Source organism: Neodiprion pinetum, chromosome 2 (genome assembly GCF_021155775.2).
Source record: "Neodiprion pinetum isolate iyNeoPine1 chromosome 2, iyNeoPine1.2, whole genome shotgun sequence".
Lineage (NCBI taxonomy): Eukaryota > Metazoa > Arthropoda > Insecta > Hymenoptera > Diprionidae > Neodiprion > Neodiprion pinetum.
Genome location: NC_060233.1, coordinates 15979519 through 15987610, shown reverse-complemented (window position 1 = coordinate 15987610; position 8092 = coordinate 15979519).

Sequence of the window (8092 nt, the reverse complement as noted above, 5' to 3'; positions counted from 1 at the left end):
CTAATGTTTAAATAAGTCGATCGATTATCAGTCTAAGGTCCTAATGCCCTCTAGAAATAGAAATGGACGTACAATGCTAATTATTCATAGAAATTGCACAGTATCTCTTATTTCTAGTTCACACCGTAACTGAACTCATCGTCTATTATAAGTAAATCAGTTCACAGCGGGCTGATATGATATTTGCGCAATCGGAATTCTTGATATCGTTATTCCGCTCGGCGCACACTTCATGACCTTTTTGATAACACAGCAGTGATCTTTCACTGTATAGTTCATATCCATCAAGTTAAAAGCAGTATTGTAATTATTGAGCTTACTTCCACAAGCCCAGATGACGAAACGAATCAAAGATCCGTTACTATGTCAGCAGTGTTACAATCATTGCAGTATGGAAAATGATAGAGAGCTGATTTCAAATGCCTCAATCGATGTTATATCTTTCAATACTGGCAAAAGTGGAGCGTATGGAAACATTATTTCTTTCACCCATACTTTTCTGATTGACTTTACCAAGCTCTAAAGCACATCTAGACTTTTCAGTTACTGCATGGTACGGGATGCATTTGTTCGTCACAATTGTAAACGTGCCTTTGGTGGTCCGGATGTCGTACTGCCAAATGTACCATTTCAAGGCACACGATGGAGTGAATGCATACTGAACAAAATAACCACAGCTGGACGCAGTAAATGGCCAGCCAGTGGACACAGTGCGGAGAGTGCGTAAAAGGATTTATTAAGCGTAACTCGCTTTCGGCCGAGTCGGAGAATAACCCAACAACGTTGCAGCCAACAGTCCCAAAGTTGATCACTTCTCTTTGTTCGGTTAATTGTTTTTTTAATTCAAATTTTTGGTTCCAGCTTTGTTCGGGAGTATGAAAATAGCATTCTGGAATCAAAGCTCAGGACACAATGTCTTTTTGTTGAACATAAATGAACTATCCCAACTGTCGTTTACCGTTCTAGCATGGCATCAAGATATTCATATCCCAGATCTGTACTCCGTGTGACAAGCCTTCTTATCCTCATTCCTGCCAGTCGACACCTAACATCGATGAGAACTCTGTGGATTCAAATACCCACAAACGAAGGAAACACTACCGTGCCAATTAACAGTAGAAGATGTCCGTTCTACGATTCATAGAATGCAAGTGAAGTCCTTATTTTGTCTTTCTAAACAGTAATCAACTCTTTCGAGTCGCCCACATCGCAGGGAAGACGTTCGATAATAACTCATTCGAGCAGAAGCCGGCTGCTTTGGCGGGTACGAGGTCGGCTGGTTCCTACTGTAATATGCGCGGCGTTGCAGCGAGTAAATATAAGCATGACAGAGATCTTGGCAACCGTCACTAGCGTTCTCCACCCACACTCCATCCATTACGCCAAGGAACAGGTGCGTGGCAAACGTATCAGACGCTGCAAGCCGAACGTTTTCTCGTGGAGTCTGTTCTACGAGCAAGATTTTATAGAAAGCCAGTCGTTAGTCGTTTCATCATTCATGCAACACTTACAGCGAATCGACGAGGTTTGGAATTTCGTATTTTAAATGGAGTCGCTAAGCCGAGGGAGTTTTTGGAAGCGACTATATCTGCAAAGACATTCTTAACCCTGGCGTCGAAACTTCTGGAATCTCAAAGGGGGGCAATTTCTACTGCTTGATATCAATTTGGCAAAAAGTGAATACATGACCAGACCGGATAAACCTTGGCGCCTGGAAATATAGATACTGCAGTGATGACTCGTCGTCTTATTTGAACTCAGTTATAACTGATTTTTATCTCGTTATCAACCTTTGCAACACTCATCCTCTTGCACCACTTTAGAGGTTTTTCAAGCCTCGTCAAACCACTTTTGGAACCGTCCAGAAGCCGAAAAATCGGGTAGACCTGCTAAACTTTTCAAATATGATGTTTTTCAATCGTCTCAATAGTCTTGGAATCAAGTCGCAATATTCAATGACACGATGAATTCACATTCCAAGTCGAGAACTTCCAAACTAAATCAACTTCACTGTTTTCCTTTGATTCATGACAGTTCGGCATAGTGAAAAAAGATTTATTCTATAGTAACGGCAGTATCCTTTGACCTTTTTTCCTTCAACGAAAGATTTCCACATGTTCCAGTAATTTTGAAAGTGATTTGTCAATTTCCGTCATTTTCTTCAACGTGGTTAGTTGCCTAACAAGGAAAACTTGACTGGCTGGCGCGTACAGGGTTCTTTTATTTCTTCTGTTTCTTATTTTTCCTTTTTTTCCCCCTGCTTGGCCAGATTTGTTTCGTGGCGACTGGCTCCAAGTAAACATAATAAATATCGACCGAGCCATCCGACCGAGCTGGAGCCACGTGCTGTCGAACACTACCAAGGGATGAGATATATCGTTTCAACCCTTCCGTTATTGACGGGGCTTCCCCAATGGGAATTGGTCACGGCAGAGCCGCGGGTCGATAACTTCATTGTTACATCCGTGCTTTATGGGGACGTGGGTTAAGTTGAAATGCACGCTGCGTGTTTCCCCCTCCAAAAATTTCTCCCTTTTACAAACGAATAGATTTGCACGCGTATTGAAAACTGCTGCAGTATTTAATTTCATGGTCGACTTCTACGGTCACCTTGTTCCCCCCCCCCCTTCATTTCATTTTGTCGGCTCGAATGTAGGTAACCATTATAATCAATACACATTATAATGAGAGTTCTGTTATTCATTTGTTCGATTAATTCCTGAAGCTGTGTAAAAAATTCAGTCGATCGGACGAGGGAAAAACCATTTCTACGATTTCCAGCTAAATATTTAGTCAATGGAACGAAAGGTTTGATTGAATCAATTAGTCCTCGATTGATCGAAGGAAATGAATTCGTTGAATCACGTTGAATGTCTACTTTTTTTCACGTCAGAGGAGATGAATTTAAACTAAGCTAACTGAATCGAGCTTGAATATTGAATTTGGCATAGATTACGCTACACGTACGTAAAGCCGCGTAAAAATGAAAACAAATTTTCTCCGGGTGCCCGAGAAAAAGCCTAGGGAAGGGTGGATTTTATTTTTTTACTGCTTAACAAATCCGTTTGGAATTTATTACCTTCGTCGTAAATTTACTTTTCATGCCGATTCAATTTCCCCCTCCATACCGAGCAATAAGATGGTACCTCGTTACCTCAACTTACTCCCGCATTCCCGTAAAAGCCACCCAGGGAGTGCCGATCATTTTTTTTCGATAAGATCACAAGGAGGTGGAGAAATTGGCGGGAAAAAAAAGCTGATTTGAATTTATCGCTGAAGAAAGACGTCTGAGCAAAACGTCTGCTTTATTATATGTAGACAGTTTTTCGCCGCAATGCGTTCGTACGGCCTTATTTTTTGCGAAATCGGATAGAATCGAGGCTTTGAAATATTCTTGATAAAATTATCATATTTTCTTTGGGTGCGATCTACCTCGAATGATATCGTCGAGATGTGTCTCACGTTTCATTCAATTTCACATGTACTTTGGAAGCGATTTGGGAATGTATTGTCGCGAAATCGTTGCGTCTTACTCGCCTTTGTGGAAATCCCAGATCGCGACGTTCGTCATTCATAAGAGGCACGTAATCGTATAGAGCGTTTCGAAATGAGGCGTATTTTGACGACAGACTAGTTAATTGAAGCATATCGGATGTCTAATGGCGTAAGGTCGTAGGCGTCATCTTGTACGACCATTTGCTAATGAGAAGGGCGTACAGTTTGTTTTGATCGTATCGAGACTTAAAACATGAAAATATGGTCAGAAGCATTGAAAGTGAATAAGAGTTTAATTAAGAGCAAAATATCGTACGTGCTTCGTAGATACGATCTTCTGCTACTGATTCAACGATAAAAACCTATTTCGACTAATCCTATAAAGTCGTGTCTACCAAAATAATTTTTGTCACTTTTCTTTGGCTCAAGCATATATTCATCAATTAAAAGCAAAAGGTTGTGTGTGCTGGTAGATACGACCTTTTGGTCCTGATGAAAATGTAAAAAATGATCTACTATGATAATTGCATAAAGGCATAATGGCCAGAAATTGTTATTGTTATTCCTATTATTTCGATAATTAACGATATGGATAATAATCGACGTAACTAAGTAACTTTGTCGGTTTTAATTTTTCATACGTTTTATCGGGCTTCGAAGCGTTTGCAGAAGAAAAAAGAATTTTCGGTCAGGAGCTTCTTTTTTGATCTTTATTTTTTATGCATACTTATTTTCCCTTCATATTTTCGAACGCTTGATTTCAATTGAATTGTACGTGGTGATCAATTTCAGAGCGAATGGTGAAAAAAAAATTAAGTTTCACGCCCTTTTGCCACTAAAAACACATTTTTTGTGGTCACGACCTTATTGCCGATAGACACGCGATACGCTGTAAAAAAATTCGGTGTGGACTTTTATAAAATATGTTTCACTGTCAATCTCACACTATTTTATATCAGTCTAATACCACCTGTCGTCAATCTGATACTATCCGACGTTTAAGTTCTGAATCGACCACAAAAATTGTCCTACAGTAGTCGACACCGGCCACTTTTTGTCGATTCAAACACCGCCAATTTTATACAGCGTATATTCGACAGAAGTCATATTTGATTACATTTTGGTGGACCGAAAGCTTTGAGGAATATATGAGAGAAACCTGAAATTGGTAAATGGCCGTTGACAATTGGCGGGAAAACGTACGTGGAAAAAATTTGTATTGAAATGTGTTTATAATGGCAGCAGCGCGTCTTACCAAGGGAAAATATGTTATGAATATTAAGCAGGTATTCCTGATACGTGCCACCTTCGCGATGATGGATATTCCATATTTCTCCAGAAGATTGATTCTCCGTTGTACCGCCCTCGCCATTTTCCACCCTCCCGTTTTCAACCTTCCTCCCTCCCTCTCCCGCCCTGTCTCTCGCTCTCTCTCTCTCTCTACTCTACTCTACTCTTTCCTCTTTCTCTCTCTTGCTCTCCACTCTCGTAATGACAAGATCTAACCTTCCTTGATTTTGACATGTCTTCGAAACATACAGGCAGACTCGTTTCTCCATCGAGTCAGCCATTGTTCGAGATATTTATGGGCCCCCTTGACATTCACATTGCAAATCACCCTCCCGGATGGTGATTGAAAATTGCGTCGTCGAAACAGCTTCAAGCTGCAGCAAACGCGAGCGATCGAGCGATCGAGGGTGATTTGACAAATCAGAATTCGATAGATGCAACTCGAGATCAATCAAAATGTCAAGTTAACTAAACATTCACGTACCTGTTGGTTCTTTTTTTTTTCACTTTCAAGAAACTTCAAACCAAGCTAAATCCAAAGTTGCGATCCCAACGGTAATTTTTTAACAATTCAAAAACGTGTGGACAATTTTGAAAACGTTGATTTTTTTTTTCGCGACGATGAGCGAAAAGAAGTCTGAGGGATGGGTTTAAAAATTGTGAAAAAAATTAATACAACAATATTTTTTTTTTTGAATTAACCAACGTTTCTCAAAGAAGCAAATAATTCGAGAAATTTGAAATGTGTTTATTACATCACAATGGACACAATATTAGCACCTTGAAGTTGAGGATCGATTTATATTCACCCACCCATCGCTGTAGGAAATTAAAAATGCTTCTGGCACGGAACAGTAAATTCGGAGGATTTTTTTTTTTTCACCGGGAAAGTTTTGAAATACTTTACTATTCCTGACCTATGTGGAGAAGGAACATGCCACTGGGATAGCCTCAGTGGTCAGCGGTGACGGTTGATAAATTCCTGTTTGCGGTTACGCTGCCCATTATGGGGTGCAGGCGAAAAGTGCGAACGGTGGCTTTGCCAAGTGTTCGAAAGGGTGGAGAGGGGCTGGAGATTCAAATGAAATCACGAATTAGGGTTACTAGAGCAAAGCAGAACCTGTTTATGTTGGTTTGCTGCGACAGGGAATGTAATTAAATACTATTCGGAACTAACTCTGCTTGACTAACAATAAAACGCTTTGAGTGTCACAATGAGTTCTGCGCGTGTTTAAAACGATCAAAGCTATGAACGTGACCCAAAGCTTTGAATCCACCTTCTAGCTGGAGCTGAAGTAGAACATGAAACGACTGAAATTCCCGGCTATCAAAATTCCCACAGTGCAGCTCCAGAGAACTCAGATTGCAAAATAATCGTTCCATACAATTTTATAATGATAAAAAACCAATCCGATTTTTTAACTTGTTTGAATTTTGAAAGACATTTGGTCGACTTTTTTCTGTTTCGACTATACTGCCTGAAATTTCAACAATCTATTTGCAAAGAAATTCTCAAAACACTCGCGAATCTCTTGGAATGATTTGGAGAAAAAGTTTTCTAAGGGTTTCAGACAGATTAGATTTCTTTTACATAGAAAATTCAGTAATTAAGTTTCTCAGAAATTTAGTATGTTGTATGTATCATTGAAAGTGTGACAATAAGTGCAAGAATTTTTTTTATATTATTCCCGGATGATATTGAGAGTGTCTTGGAAAAAGAAAAAAATAGAAAAATAACAATCGCTGTAATTAAATTTTTACGGTAAATTGAGAGAATATGGCTGGATGTAGAATTACATAGTTCCTATAATATTTTAGTATTAATTATAATATCATTTTTCCAACCCGAAATCTTCGATACCTGAAACACTGTCAGGTCGATATTTCGCAACTGCGTTAATTAACATATCTTCAATTTCAATGTTTACTTCACTTTTTGTCAGTTATTTGTAAATTAACCGAATTGCCCTCGGAAAGAAACGATTTTACCATGACTTTTTCAGCAGAGCTTCAAACTTTTCACAACCATTACGGTCTAGCATCATTTTGCACGGTTTGAAATACTTCGCAACATTTCAATATCATTACTGCCATGTATATTTATTATAATTCCACTGCGAACGTGACATTAAAATGTTCACGCAAAGGTTCCGAATATGTTATTCGAAACGCACGGCTTATAAAACTTCAACATTGCTGCGCTTGCAAAATAAAAATATTCTAGCAACATTTCCGCAACATGGTGTATCGAATGTGAGAAAACGAACGTTTCCGTAATTAGGATTTCCAATGATATTTTTTTATTTCATATTCTTGTAGATTGGAAAAAAATATTTTTTACGTATTTTTTATTTTTTTGATTGAATCAAAATTGCCATTAATATAAGAGATTGAAAACTATAACATTGTGACGTCACCCATGTTAAGATATATCTATATATTAAAATCAGTGAAATTCAATCACCTATAACATGAAAAATTATCATTTTTAACGAAAAACCAAAAGTACGTCCTCATTATTTTGGCTTGCACTGCGTTATGCACCCCAAAAAATGGAGAAAAAAATTTCATTGGAAACCCCAATTGAAGTAAACATACTTCTGTATTATTTAGATTTAGATTTAGATCACACAGCTCACAAAAGTCCAGCTTTGCTGCAACGACAAAGTGAAAATATTGCATCAACGCAACTTGGCAACAGTGTAAGCCAGATGTGGTAAGAAAATTTATCTTGTACTCAAATATACGCATTTCTGTACTATTTATACCGCGCGTCAGGTTATAAGACAAAATAATAATATTTTGTCAATATTTCTGCAACATTGTGTTCAAAATCTAACAAAACTATTGTCTTCTACTTGAAACGAATATAAATCAAATAAAAAATTGCAACGTTCTGTACCTAGTAAAAAATGGCGTATCCAGGTGCCGAAAATCGGCGCCAGTTAAACAAAATAAGAATATCGTATCATGGTTTCTGCAACATCGTGTTCAAAGTCTAACAAAATTATCGTTCTCTTCTTGAAATGAATATAAATCAAATAAAAAATCAGAACGTTTTACAGTGAAAAATTTCATTGTTGGAATCTGAAAAGCGTCGCAACGCCTGTCCAAATAAATAAAAATACGGTATCAATGTTTCTGCAACATTGTGTGTAAAATGTAACAAAATTATCGTTCTCTTCTCGAAATGAATATAAATCGAATAAGAAAAAGGAATGTTCTGCACCTAGTAAAAAATTTCGTGTTTGGGCGGCGAAAATCGACGCCAGTCCAACGAAATAAAAATATCGTATCAACGTTTCTG